Genomic DNA, 14,359 nt, shown 5'->3' with positions numbered 1-14,359 from the left:
GTCATTTTCTTCCTGTGCATATTTTTTTAATCTTGTATTTTTTATATTTTTTTAATAAAGATTTTTCAAAATAGCATGTTGTAGTTCTTTATAGGTTTTTGTTTGGTTCACTGCGAACTACATTTCCATGGGGATTGCATAGGCTTTTTTTGAGTGGTGAGCAATTTTTCAGGTTTGTCTACAGCCCCTCATACATATCATGATGGTCCTCACAGTCCCCTATGCACATTATAATCACCCAGAGCCCCTCACACATGGTATGATGATCCCCACAGGCCCCCTATAAATAGTAAGATCACCCACAGCTCTACACACAGAATGATGGTCATCACAGTCCTCCCTATAGTATATACAATATGAAAACAGTGGTCCACCTATATACAGTATAAGTCCACACAGAGTCCGCTATATATGGTATGCTCTCACACATAACATCCCTAATATACAGTATTATGCCACACACAGCTCCCCAAATGGTAGGATCCTCCCAATCATTCACATATTTTCAAAAAATCTTAATCACCCTCCCGTTCCCCTGCCCTGAACTTTGCTGTGTGCACTGAGGCTTCACACAGCAGACACAATATAGTGACATCATCACACCCGCTGTCTATGTCGCAGGCACTAAATGATGGAAGAAAGAGCCCCAATCTCCACCACTATGTCCACTGTTATCTGCATTCTTAGGATGCTGATAGTTGTGAAATTAGAACGCCGAGTGGGGGACCTGTGGGATGCTGTTTTTAGCCTTTCAGCTATCTCAATCTGCGGACGGGACAGGAAAAGTCAGAAAGCCATATGATATTTGTGGGCTGCACGTTCCCTAGGTCTGATGTAAAGGCTATTTACCTGCAGATTACTACTATAACTACAAGTAAATTGCATTTCTAGAGCTGACGGGTTCCCTTTAGGCAAAATGCACCCTTTCTACAATTAGTCACAAGAGTACGTCTGGAGCGTTTCCTGACATATACTTTATTTTTCTTCTAGAACATCGTTTACCAGATGGAGGCAAAAGGTGTGTTCTGTTGGCTACTGTCTGGTGGATACACATTTGCATATAATTAATTTAACTGAACAGGAAAACATCACAGACTGGGTTATATGGTGAGTAACCGAAATATACGATTATTTGTATAACTCCCAACAATCCTGGATTCAGCAGGACTGTCTTGATTTGAGGGCTTAAGTTCCACTGTCACAGCACATCAGGGCTTTTGTCCCAACTTCCGCTCACTCTGTTCACTAACTCAATAGCTCCTCCACATCGAGAAGTTGCCCGGCATCTCTCTACACAAGCATGAATTAAATAAACAACTCTCTTCTTCTTTGGTCTCCCAAAGAATCAAACTTATAACCTCTATGCTCACAGGCAGCAGGTCTAGTTGTGAGCCAAAGCCCATATTGAGGAAAAAGGGAGAATTTGGTATAATAGAGCTGTATTGCAGGCAGTGAACCCAGAAGCAGATTATACAGGTACATATAAATACATCTGTATATAGCAGTGTATCTCTATGTCCCAGTATTCTACAAGTGAACAAAAAGTCAAAATTTTTTAGTTCCAATAAAATTACCAAAATATAATTGCAAACTAGGATTGTGTACCCCATCGGTGCTGTGGTTCCAGGAGTACTCCACCGGCAACCAACCGCCTGGGCCCTCAAGTCACTGTCACACTCCTGTCACCGACTCCTGCAGACTGACTAACTGTCTGCCCCTCCCACCTGGTCGTCTAGTGGACTGGATCAGCTCCACCTCTTAGTGGCCATCCATTGGTCCAACCCTAGCATGGTACCAGTCTATGGGGAATTTGGGGAAAAACAGGGATTAACTGGAATGTTTTTATTGTTACCGACACCTCTCTTCTGGGTCCCTGGGGGCAGGCCCTGAATCCTGGTGGGGATGTAGTACCTTGTAACTCACTGATGGCTTCAGGGGCGCTACAACATCACTAGCAGAATTTTGTATACTTGAAGCTGCATATCAGACTCTAACTCCACAGGTAGATTATATTGATACATAGAGATACATCTGTACATAGCCGTGTACGTCTATGTCCCTGTATTCTAGAGGGAGAATTAAAGATTTTTATTTACTTACTAAAAAATTTTTATTTTTTTATTTATTTTTACAGCACTGTCATGTCAGGCAATCAAAATACAGGGAAGCCCTTTTTGTTTTTAGTTATTTAAATAAATAATTAAAAAAAACATATATGGGCTCCTGCTGCATTTTTTGTATTGCTAGCTAAGGGTAATCCAAGCAGCTACTGGCTGCTAAACCCCACTGCTTGGTGTTACCTTCACTGGCAATGGAAAATCCAGGGAAGCATTTTTTACTTTTTTTGCCAAAAAACTACAAAAAAATGACGTGCGCTTCGCCATATTTTTGTATGCTAGCCAGGTACAGCAGGCAGGTACGGCTGCCCCCAACCCCCAGCTGCCTATTTGTACCCGGCTGGGAACTACAAATATAGGGAAGCCCTTTTTTTACTTAATTCATGAATTTTATGAAATAATTAAAAAAACATTTTTGTCCCATTTTTGTGTCCAGCCGGGTACAACTAGGCAACTGGGGGATTGGAATTCACAGCACAGGTTAGCCCGAGGTTTCTGGGCCCCTCTGCTGCGAATTGCAGTCCGCAGCCGCCCCAGAAAATGGCGCTCTCATAGAAGCGCCATCATCTGGCGCTGTATCCAACTCTTCCAACAGCCCTGAAGCAGGGTGGCTTGTTGGGTAATCATGAGTTAATACTTGCTTTGTTTTACTAGCTAGTATTAAGTCAGAGATTCTTAATGTCAGGCACGTTTGACCTGGCCATTAAGAATCTCCAATAAAGGGTTAAATAAAAGACACCACACAGAGAAAAAATACTTTAATAGAAATAAATACACAGACACATTAGAGACTCCATCTTTATTACCCCCTCTCAGCCCTCCACGATCCTGCTCTTCTGTCTTCTTTCCCCTTCAACACATGCAGCTCTCTCTGCTCCATCAGACAGCACAGCTGCATAGGGAAAGACGCTGTGCTCCGTGAACAAATCACTCTGTGAGAGTGACCACAGGCTCCCGGCTGTAAGCGGTGGCACGGGTTGCCATAGCAATGCTGCTCTGATTACGCTATTCCGGTGCCGCTGTGTGCTGGTAGCGGGATGTCCCCGTCACCACTACCAAGCAGGTTGCTATGGCAACGGTGATCTCCGTTATTGACCGGCTGTGTCAGCCGGTCAGGAGCTGGCTTCTGCGGACGCTGGTAACTACGGTAAACATCGGGTAACCAAGAAGCCCTTTCCTTGGTTACCCGATGTTTACCGTAGTTACCAGCGTTCGCCGCTCTCCCGCTGCCAGTGCCAGCTCCCTGCTCCCTGCACACATAGCCAGACTACACATCAGGTAATTAACCCGATGTGTACTGTGGCTAGGAGTGCAGGGAGCTAGGGCTAAGCAGTGTGCGCTGGTAACCAAGGTAAATATCGGGTTGGTTACCCGATATTTACCTTAGTTACCAAGCGCAGCATCGCTTCCACACAGCGCTGCTGGCTGGGGGCTGGTCACTGGTTGCTGGTGAGATCTGCCTGTGTGACACCTCACCAGCAACCTGTGTAGCGACACTCCAGCGATCCCTGCCAGGTCAGGTTGCTGGTGGGATCGCTGGAGCATCGCTTAGTGTGATGGTACCTTAAGGGAACGGAGAAGCAGAGTGGGGAGTCGACTGTGTGCTAGAGCATGTCGCCGGTACACGGCGATACACAAACGTGCACCGTGTAACAGAGAGATGCAATGACAGGTCCTAGCATGAGGCGTCATAGTCATGTGACCAGTCTGTAGCCAATGAGATAACAGACACGTGACTGGTCACATGCTATTTTGATGACGTCATGTAGGTCCTGCATCACTGCTGGTTACCGGGAGGACGCAGCGATTATCGGGAGGAATAGCGGCAGGAGACAGAGTGCAGGACGCATCCCGGGGACAGGTAAGTGTTATGGCAATGTTTACTAACTGTATGTGTACATTTATAATGCGTTTTTATGTGTTTGTGATTGCCTCCCATTATTTCCTATGGGTTCGAGTGGTTCGCCGAACCGGTTCGCAGAACCAAACTCGAACCAGACCTCGGTTCGGCGAACCGAGCTCGAGCCGAACCTCAACCGGTTCGCTCATCTCTACTACTTACCTTTTTTTCTGCTGTTCTCAGTCATACTTACATTGGCGCTCAGTCTTTTTCTTCCCCTGGCTCATACTTAATCCCCGATCACCAGCGCGGCGAGGAACAGTTGTGCCAAAAATACGTGGCTTCAATTCATTTGAAAATGCCGACCGCTCATTAATTATTCCCTGCTTCCCCCACCCACCGGCGCCTATGATTGGTTGCAGTGAGACACGCCCCCACGTTGAGTGTCAGCTGTCTCACTGCACCCAATCACAGCCGCCGATGGGCGGGTCTATACTGTGCAGTGAAATAAATAAATAATTTTTAAAAAATGGCATGCGGTCACCAGCAATTTTGATACCAGCCAAGATAAAGCCATATGGCTGAAGGCTGGTATTCTCAGGATGAGGAGCCCCACATTATGGGGAGCTGCCCAGCCTAAAAATGTCAGCCAGCAGCCGCCCGGAATTGCCACATAGAATAGATGCGACAGTTCTGGGACTCTACCCAGCTCTTCCTGATTTGCCCTGGTGCGTTGGCAATTTGGCTAATAAGGACTTATTGGCAGCCCATAGCTGCCAATAAGTCCTAGATTAATCATTGCAGGCGTCTATGAGACACCCCCAATGATTAACCTGCAAGTTAAAGTTAATAAACACACACAGTGGAAAAAATCCTTTATTTGAAATAAAAAAACAATAACAAATACCCTCGTTCACCAATTTATTATGCCCCAAATACCCAGCCATGTCCGGCGTAATCCACGGAGGTCCAGTGTCGCTTCCAGCTCTGCTACATGAAGGTGACAGGAGCTGCAGAAGAACCCCGCCGGTCCTGACAGCTCCACGCAGCAACTGAGGTGAGTAGCGCGATCAGCTGTGCTGTCACTCAGGTTACTCGCGGCCACCGCTGGATCCTCCAGCTGTGACAGCAAGTCGCCCGAGTGACAGCAATTAAGTCACAGGTGAGTTGCGGTCTTGGGTCGCGCTGCTCACTTCAGTCACTCAGGGGATTAGTGGCCACCAGTGAGTCCTTCATGGGTGACCGCTAATCAGTACGCGACACCCAGACAGAGCTGCAGGATGACAATGAAGTCGGGTGAAGTTTATCCGACTTCATTGCTGATCATGCAACTCTGTCTGCTGTCTGCCGACATGTATCAACGACATTTTACCACACACACGGACATTACACAAGGACATTTCACGTACACATACACCGATATTCCACACGCACACACGGACATTTCACTCGCACACACGGATATCATACGCCATCACACGGATGTCGTACGTACTGGAGAAACGCCCCAAAAAAAACGGAACACGGACCCGAAAAACGGACCGTGTCACACGTACGTTTTTTATGCGGAATTGCGTTTTTGGCCTCATGCAGCATTTGCTTGGACCTGTCCAACCCACAGCCATGACTCATGGGTACGGGATTGAAAAAGACCAAGTGAGTGCTGCTAAGAGCATTTCTATTATTTCATATGTGAGGCCGTCTGGCACATTTTATAAAAATATTTTAGCGTAGGACTGCCCCAAAGAGATTTGCTGTGACGTGGCGGGGTAGCTCAAGTAATTGCAATTTTTTGCCAAAAATCTCAAATTTATAATATGTACAGTTGGAATTTGTAGTGCTGTAGTGCACATTTAGTGCTGGCTTTTTTGTTTTTTTCTTCCTATAAAATTACTAAAAATAATTTAAAAAAATAACTACAATAATGACATTTTAACGAGCTTTCTAAAAAATTAATAAACATGACATATCAGCAAATAAACATATTGGGTGTCCCTGTAATTGTAAGGACCGAACAACACAGCGATCAGATTATTTACTGTCACTGCTAAATGGCATAAAAACATGGCGTCATTACCATATTTTCCGATTATAAGACGCACGTTTCCTCCCAAAAACTTGGGAGGAAAATGAGGGATGCGTCTTAAAATCCGGATATAGCTTACCAGGAGGTAGAGAATTGGCGGGGGGCTGTCTGTGCGAGTCTGTGTGCAGGCAGCCGGGTGCGTGTAGGTGGCCGGCAGCCTCTCTGTGCGGGTGACTTGCTGGCTGCCACTCTGTGCGGTCGACCGGGCGGCCGTGCGGACTGCGGTTCCTGTGCGGTGGATGTCCCAGTCTGTCCGCGGTCCCGGCTTCAAATGATGTCAGGAGTCAGCGTGTGCGCAGATGGAGCTCTTGGATAAGAGCTCCATCTGTGCATGCACCGCTCCGGGCACCAGTTCTTTGAAGCCAGTAACGCAGACAGTCTGGGACACTTGCCGCACTGGCCTGCTTCACCACACAACCACCACATCTTCTGCTGCCACCACTGACACGCCACCACTGTTGCCACCACTGACCCGTCGCTGCCACCACAGACCCACAGCTGCCACCAATGACCCGCCGCTGCCACCACTGACCAGACGCCGCTGCCAGCACAGCTTCTGCCTCCTGTAAGCCTGTTCCACCACCACTGCAGCCCCCTCCGGTAAGACAACATCGAAGTATAAGACAGACCCCATTTTTCTTTTACCTTTTTTTATCTCTAAATTTGGGGTGCGCCTTATAATTCGGTGCATCTTATAAAATGAAAAATACGGTAATTATTTTTCTCTGATATCGATTAAAAAAATGTAATAAAAATATAATGCTGAGGGTTTTTTTCTTTACATTTTTTTACAGATGTCAGTACCACAAGGGGCAATAACAATCTTCACTGATTATTGCATGTTTGCTACTTTTCTTTTATGTGTTTTCCCCATTATTTGATGTGTTTGGGGGGCAGATGTGAATTTGCCATTTTCTTTTTTTTTTTTCTACTTTTGAGCTTTGACTGCGCTTAAAAATGTAACAATGTGATTTTTAGTTGTTTTGTTTTTCAGGCTCCACATAAAAGCCTAGAGAGAAAAAAATAACCAAAACTGCAGAATGAAGATTTCATGAAATCACATCCACTTTGCTTGGACATTTAGGCCATGTTCACATGTAGTGTAAATGCTGTTTTTTTCTGGTGCATTCTTCTGCATTTAACTGTCCAATCAAACTGGATGTCATTTCATGAAAATTTCACCCACTGTGCATCTGAAGGTGCTGTTGAACTCTGCGGATTTGGTGTTTGTTTTTTTTTCTCTAGAGGCTACTATGTGGAGGCTTAAAAAAACGCATGGAAAAAACTACAGTTACTTTTTTAAAACCAGAATCAAAGCTTTTATGTGCTATAAAGACACTCAAAACCACAAATTTACATCTGCACAAAAAAAAATACATGAAATAATGGGGAAAAGGCATAAAAAACCTCAGAAAAAAATGCAATAATCAGAGAAGATTGTTATTGCATAGTTTGGTGTGGACACCTGCAGAAAAAAAAACACAGGATTTATGCAATATGTGAATGAGGCCTTACAAGACACAAAAAAATCAGATACCGCATAGCGATGCTTCCAAAAAAATGAGAAAGTTCTGGTTGCTACGAATATTTATGAATGAACAAAATATAAATCCATAGTTCTCATCTAGAGATGAGTATGACACACAGATAACTTTGCAACAGTCCTGGTGAGTGAAAGCTGCTCAGGAATATCAGAAGATGGATGTAGGACCAGAATCCCATGAATCGATCCACTCATCTCTGGTCCCAGCTGTTCTGGACACAGCGGAACAGTCTGGATAATTTGGGTGTATGTTCTGCTGTCCCATACACACTGCTGAATGTCCTGCACTGGCAACGCCCTTCTGACATCTCCTATTGCCAGGGTAGAAAGAAATGGTAAATAGGTGTGGCTTGCAGTGTGTTACTAGGGGTGTGGTAACATTTGCCACAGTGTGCTACACACGTCATATACTTTTTCCCTCTTCCTGTCCTTGAAAAGTTGAGAGGTTTGAATTTGTAATGGTTGTATATGGTAAACAAACACCTAGTTATCCATCCAGATTGTGGCCACTGTCAGACATATATCACCTGAGTGCGCTCTTATTGTGGCCACTGTCAGACATATGTGGCGCCCCTGAGTACATCAGGGTGCCACAGGGAACTGTATCCTTTACCCAGGGTGCAGGGTCTACCCCCCATGGTTTCAAGTATCTGAGAAACCGGTGTCACCTCCATCAGCACCACAAATCCCAACCAACACCTTACATCATGACCTGTCAGACACACCAGTGGGTTGGTCTAGCTGGAACAGGGCCACCCACCTAGGGGTCAGGCAGACTGGTGGGAGGGACGAAGTTAGTTCAGTGGGAGCCCTCAAAGTGAGAGGAGCTAGGGTGTGTTAGCTCCCAGGAAGCTAGAAGGACCGAGGTTGGGTCGCAGACGGTGGTCCGGGACCAAAGGAGTCGGTGACCAGGTTCAGGGACGTCAGTCAGGGGTGCGACAGACGCTGTCAAGGAGCGACTGCAGGCACCATAAAGGGACCCACAGAGCTGATCGGTAACAAGCACGATGGTGTACACGACCCTAGGTCAGGAGCCGATTCAACGTCCTGGCAATTAACCTGCAGAAGAAGGGGACCTTCAGGGACCTTCCCAGAGCTCAGAGACTGAGGGCATCAGCACAACATGGGGGACAGGGTTTTCCAAACAAAACAACCCACTGAAGTCCCCAGTGCCAGCCCTTAGGAGCAAGACTTCACTTAAAAACTGAAGAACGGGACCTCACAGCTTCAAAACTGTGCATGGAGGCAGGCTCCAGATCATTAAGGGACACCGGTGGGACCGGGCACTTGGATGGGCTCCCGCAGCGGCAGCGGCACTCAGCTGTAGGTTCACGTGGACAGGATTACCAGGCAGTGCTGGAGCCCCTCAGAACACTGGCCCACAGTCTGGACAGCCAGAGGAGTGGTTGATGTCCGTAAGGGACAAAGTGCCCATGCGAGTGTTGAATTGCAGGGAGGAGGAGGTTAGTTAAATTGCCCAGGTATGCCACTATTGCCAAGTTATACACTGTAACCGAAGCATCCATCCAGGCAGTAGAGCCCTCAACCACACCAGATAGTCAGTGACAGTTCCCCGAATCAGCTAGAAAAATAGTGTCAGGAATTGCATGTGGGTACTGATTCTACTCCTTTATACCAGAAACAAGGAGTCTACAGAGTAGTACAGGAATACGAACAAGTTTTTAGTAAGCCTCCATTGGACTTTGGGAGGGTGAAAGGGGTACAACACCACATACCCACAGGTGCTCATCCACCCATTAAAGAAAGATACAGGCCTATACCACCCGCTTACTATCAATGTGCCAAGGAGATGTTGAGGAACATGAAGGAGGCAGGGGTTATCAGGGATAGTTGCAGCCCCTGGGCAGCTCCACTGGTTCTGGTTAAGAAGAAAGACGGCACTATGAGGATGCGCGTGGACTACAGGCAAATCAATAAAATCACCCACAAGGGTGCCTATCCACTACCCCGTATTGAAAAGTCATTGGCTGCATTGAAATCTGCAAATTACTTCTCTACCCTTGATCTTACCAGTGGCTATTGGCAAGTGTCTGTTGCTGAAGAAGACCGTGAGAAAACTGCCTTTGCCACCCTGATGGGATTATGCGAGTTCAACAGCATGCCATTTGGGCTGTGCAATGCACCGGGAACGTTTCAGAGACCCATGGAATGTTGCTTGGGCCACTGCAACTTCAAAACTGTCCTGCTTTACCTGGATAATGTAATCACATATTCCAAAACATACGCAGAGCATCTAGAACATCTGGCGGAAGTGTTCGAAGCCCTATCCAAGTATGGGATGAAGCTTAAACCATCTAAGTGTCACCTACTGAAACCTAAGGTCCAGTACCTGGGGCATGTAGTTAGCGCCGAGGGTGTGGCTCCAGATTAGAGATGAGCGAGCCTCTAGAGGCTCGAGTTCGGTTCGGTTCGTCGAACGGAGGCCGCGTTCGAGTTCAGTTCGGCGAGCCGTTCGACGAAACTCTCGAACCCCATTGAAAACAATAGGAGGCAATCACAAACACATAAAAACACATAGAAAACACCTTCAAAGGTGTCTAAAAGATGACAACACAAACACATGGGAAAGTGACAAGGACATATACTGCGAAAACAAAACAGCTGGATGAAGAAAAAGAGGAGGAGACACTCATATAGCCATGTCATGCCCATCTAAAATCTAAAAATCATGTAAAACACAGCAAGGGGACTCGAAGCAGAGTCTCCCTTTTTTCCAAAAATTGGGCCCCACAGACACTCCTTCAGTGGTGTCATGCTCCCGATGCCTCAGCACCGCTCCTTACCCACTGAGCCGGTCTCACCATCCAGGCACCGCTCCTTACCCACTGGGTCGGTCTCACCATCCAGACACCGCTCCTTACCCATTGATCCATTGTACCACCGCTCCTTGCTCACTGATCCAGTCCACGTGTCCGTCGGTCATGGCTGCCGCTCCCGCTCATACTCCCCTGCATCCTGTTCCTGGTCTCAGGAGTCTGACTCAGAGTCTAAAGCTTGCTTTACACGCTGCAATGTATCTTACAATGTGTCGGCGGGGTCACGTCGTAAGTGACGCACAACCAGTATCGTAAGGTACATTGCAGTGTGTGACAGGTACGTGCGATTGCGATTGAACGTTAAAACGTTCATCACATACACATCGTACCTTTCTCTAGAATTGAACGTCAGATTGTTCATCGTACCCAGGGTAGCACACATTGCAGTGTGTGACACCCCGGGAACGATGAACAGATCTTATCTGCGTCCTGCGGCTCCCGGCCCACAATGCAGAAGGAAGGAGGTGGGCGGGATGTTTACGTCCCGCTCAGCTCCGTCCCTCTGCTTCTATTGGCCGGCTGCCGCGTGACGTCGATGTGACGCCGAACATCCCTCCCACTCCAGGAAGTGGACAGTCGCCGCCCATATCGAGGTCGTATGGACGGGTAAGTACGTGTGATGGGGGTTAATCGTTTGTGCGGCATGTTCAACAAATTGAACGTGCCACACATACGATGGGGGCGTTGCAAATCGCATACGATATCGTATGTGAAATTGCAACATGTAAAGCAGGCTTTAGACACATGTCTCTGTATAGGACCGGGCCGAGCCCACTTTCCTGGTCCTATAGGCCCAGCACACCTGAAGCAGAATATTGCATGGGCTGTGCTGGGTATATAAGACTGGCCTTTCCATGTGGGCGGGGCCTGATCAACGTGTCTTGTAAAGTAGTGTCTTGGAAGGACGTTTCCTAAAGCCTTAAGGAATAACGTTTGGAACTCCATTCTATGTCTGAACTGGGTGCATCCCCATAGTGATGTTTTTTAGGTTTTTTGCACCCAGTTCAGACATAGAATGGAGTTCCAAACGTTATTCCTTAATGTTAGTAGTTTTTCGTTTGTGAACCCTCCCCATACACACCTATTGCCAATCCACATTATACGCATATATAGCCTGGGTCTCAGCTTCCCATACACGGTAAGTTTTTTAACTGCATGAGAGGACACACACAAGCTAGGGACCCCAACGTAGAGAAATACTTTGGCGTAGTGTTGGGGCTCTTCTGCATTGATCAATTCAGTAGCTAAATTTCTCTTTATTCATATATTCATGGCAGTAATGCAGGTTCCATTTTTCACATTTCATTCTTACACATAGCTATTGAATTTTTCATGTCAGTATTCACACAGCAGTTTCTGCTATTCCATGTATTCCCCTTCCATAGTCACTGGTGTGCATACCTTATCTCCCCATAGTGATGTTTTTTAGGTTTTTTGCACCCAGTTCAGACATAGAATGGAGTTCCAAACGTTATTCCTTAATGTTAGTAGTTTTTCGTTTGTGAACCCTCCCCATACACACCTATTGCCAATCCACATTATACGCATATATAGCCTGGGTCTCAGCTTCCCATACACGGTAAGTTTTTTAACTGCATGAGAGGACACACACAAGCTAGGGACCCCAACGTAGAGAAATACTTTGGCGTAGTGTTGGGGCTCTTCTGCATTGATCAATTCAGTAGCTAAATTTCTCTTTATTCATATATTCATGGCAGTAATGCAGGTTCCATTTTTCACATTTCATTCTTACACATAGCTATTGAATTTTTCATGTCAGTATTCACACAGCAGTTTCTGCTATTCCATGTATTCCCCTTCCATAGTCACTGGTGTGCATACCTTATCTCCCCATAGTGATGTTTTTTAGGTTTTTTGCACCCAGTTCAGACATAGAATGGAGTTCCAAACGTTATTCCTTAATGTTAGTAGTTTTTCGTTTGTGAACCCTCCCCATACACACCTATTGCCAATCCACATTATACGCATATATAGCCTGGGTCTCAGCTTCCCATACACGGTAAGTTTTTTAACTGCATGAGAGGACACACACAAGCTAGGGACCCCAACGTAGAGAAATACTTTGGCGTAGTGTTGGGGCTCTTCTGCATTGATCAATTCAGTAGCTAAATTTCTCTTTATTCATATATTCATGGCAGTAATGCAGGTTCCATTTTTCACATTTCATTCTTACACATAGCTATTGAATTTTTCATGTCAGTATTCACACAGCAGTTTCTGCTATTCCATGTATTCCCCTTCCATAGTCACTGGTGTGCATACCTTATCTCCCCATAGTGATGTTTTTTAGGTTTTTTGCACCCAGTTCAGACATAGAATGGAGTTCCAAACGTTATTCCTTAATGTTAGTAGTTTTTCGTTTGTGAACCCTCCCCATACACACCTATTGCCAATCCACATTATACGCATATATAGCCTGGGTCTCAGCTTCCCATACACGGTAAGTTTTTTAACTGCATGAGAGGACACACACAAGCTAGGGACCCCAACGTAGAGAAATACTTTGGCGTAGTGTTGGGGCTCTTCTGCATTGATCAATTCAGTAGCTAAATTTCTCTTTATTCATATATTCATGGCAGTAATGCAGGTTCCATTTTTCACATTTCATTCTTACACATAGCTATTGAATTTTTCATGTCAGTATTCACACAGCAGTTTCTGCTATTCCATGTATTCCCCTTCCATAGTCACTGGTGTGCATACCTTATCTCCCCATAGTTTCCTAAAGCCTTGTCTTTTGAGCTAGGTGCTCAGGCCCCCTTGTGCCCTGTCCTGTTTTCCTTCTTGTCCTTGCTTCCTGGTACCTGTGCCTGTATCCTGTACTGTCTAAGCAACCCCGAGATCCTGGTGACCTGGTTCTACCCATCCCTGCCACGCTAGTGCTCCGGCTACCTGCCCTCCGGTAGGGTGCTCGATCCAGTGGATCCACCTCCTGGGCCTACCAGTCCTTCTGGCCCTCACAGTTTGATCAGGCCATCCCGCTGGAGCACAAACATCAGAGCTGGCTGAGCTGCGCCAGGAGCTGCCGCAACAGCGCAAAACCCTGAACCGGATGCTGAAGTTCCTGGCGTCCGTGGACCACCGGTTATATACACTGCAGACCGCCGCCTCGTCTGAGTCCACGCAGCAACCAGTCTCCACGTCCGAACCAGTTTCCTCCACGGCCTCGCAACTTCGCCTCGCTGCACCGCCTTGCTATGCGGGAGATCCCAAGACTTGCCGAGGCTTCCTGAACCAGTGTTCCCTGCACTTCCAGTTGCTCCCGCATTTGTTCGTCTCAGACCAGGCTAAAGTGGCGTTCCTGATGTCACATCTAGAAGGCGAAGCTCTAGCCTGGATTAACCCCCTGTGAGAGAATGAGGATCCGATGACCACCGACATCTGGGAATTCCTGCAAGCCTTCCAAAGCACCTTCAATGAACCCGGACGTACTACCGCAGTGACCTCTTTGCTCCTCCGGCTACACCAAGGGACCCTGACCGTTGGCCAATACGCCATCCAGTTCCGCACGCTCGCCTCTGAGCTGGGCTGGAACAATGAGGCATTGACGGCGGCCTTTTGGGAGGGTCTCTCTGGCCGCATCAAAGACGAACTGGCCGGCCGTGACGTTCCACGAACTTTGGATGCTTTGATATCATTAGCCACCCAGATTGACCTTCGTTTCCAGGAGCGAACCAAAGAGGTAAACCAGGAGAAGCGACCACCCCGTCACGCCTTGTTCCCACAGAGGCCTACCGCTCCTTCGCCCCTGCCTTCCTGTGATGTGTCTCCAGAGCCCATAGATCAACTGAACCAAGCCAAGCAACGCCGTGCAGAATGGCTCACCCGGCACTTGTGTTTTTATTGCGGAGACGGTTCGCATTTGCTCCGTTCTTGCCCGGAGAAACCAGGTAGACCCCAGGTCCAAGGGATGGT

The 14,359-nt window shown here is 46.9% G+C and overlaps 1 long non-coding RNA gene across 1 annotated transcript in view; it reads left to right on the top strand.

The window, feature by feature from the left end:
* The window catches only part of LOC142295123 (uncharacterized), a 317,897-nt gene that overhangs the window by 128,874 nt on the left and 174,664 nt on the right, over positions 1 to 14,359 (top strand). Inside the window, exon 2 of the long non-coding RNA XR_012751371.1 lies at positions 991 to 1,107. This is a non-coding gene — a long non-coding RNA (uncharacterized LOC142295123). The remainder of the gene's footprint in view (positions 1 to 990; positions 1,108 to 14,359) is intronic.

Source organism: Anomaloglossus baeobatrachus, chromosome 3, assembly GCF_048569485.1.
Source record: "Anomaloglossus baeobatrachus isolate aAnoBae1 chromosome 3, aAnoBae1.hap1, whole genome shotgun sequence".
Classification (NCBI taxonomy): Eukaryota; Metazoa; Chordata; class Amphibia; order Anura; family Aromobatidae; genus Anomaloglossus; species Anomaloglossus baeobatrachus.
The sequence above is the reverse complement of the archived record's forward strand: the minus strand, read 5'-3'. Positions and strand labels throughout refer to the sequence as shown.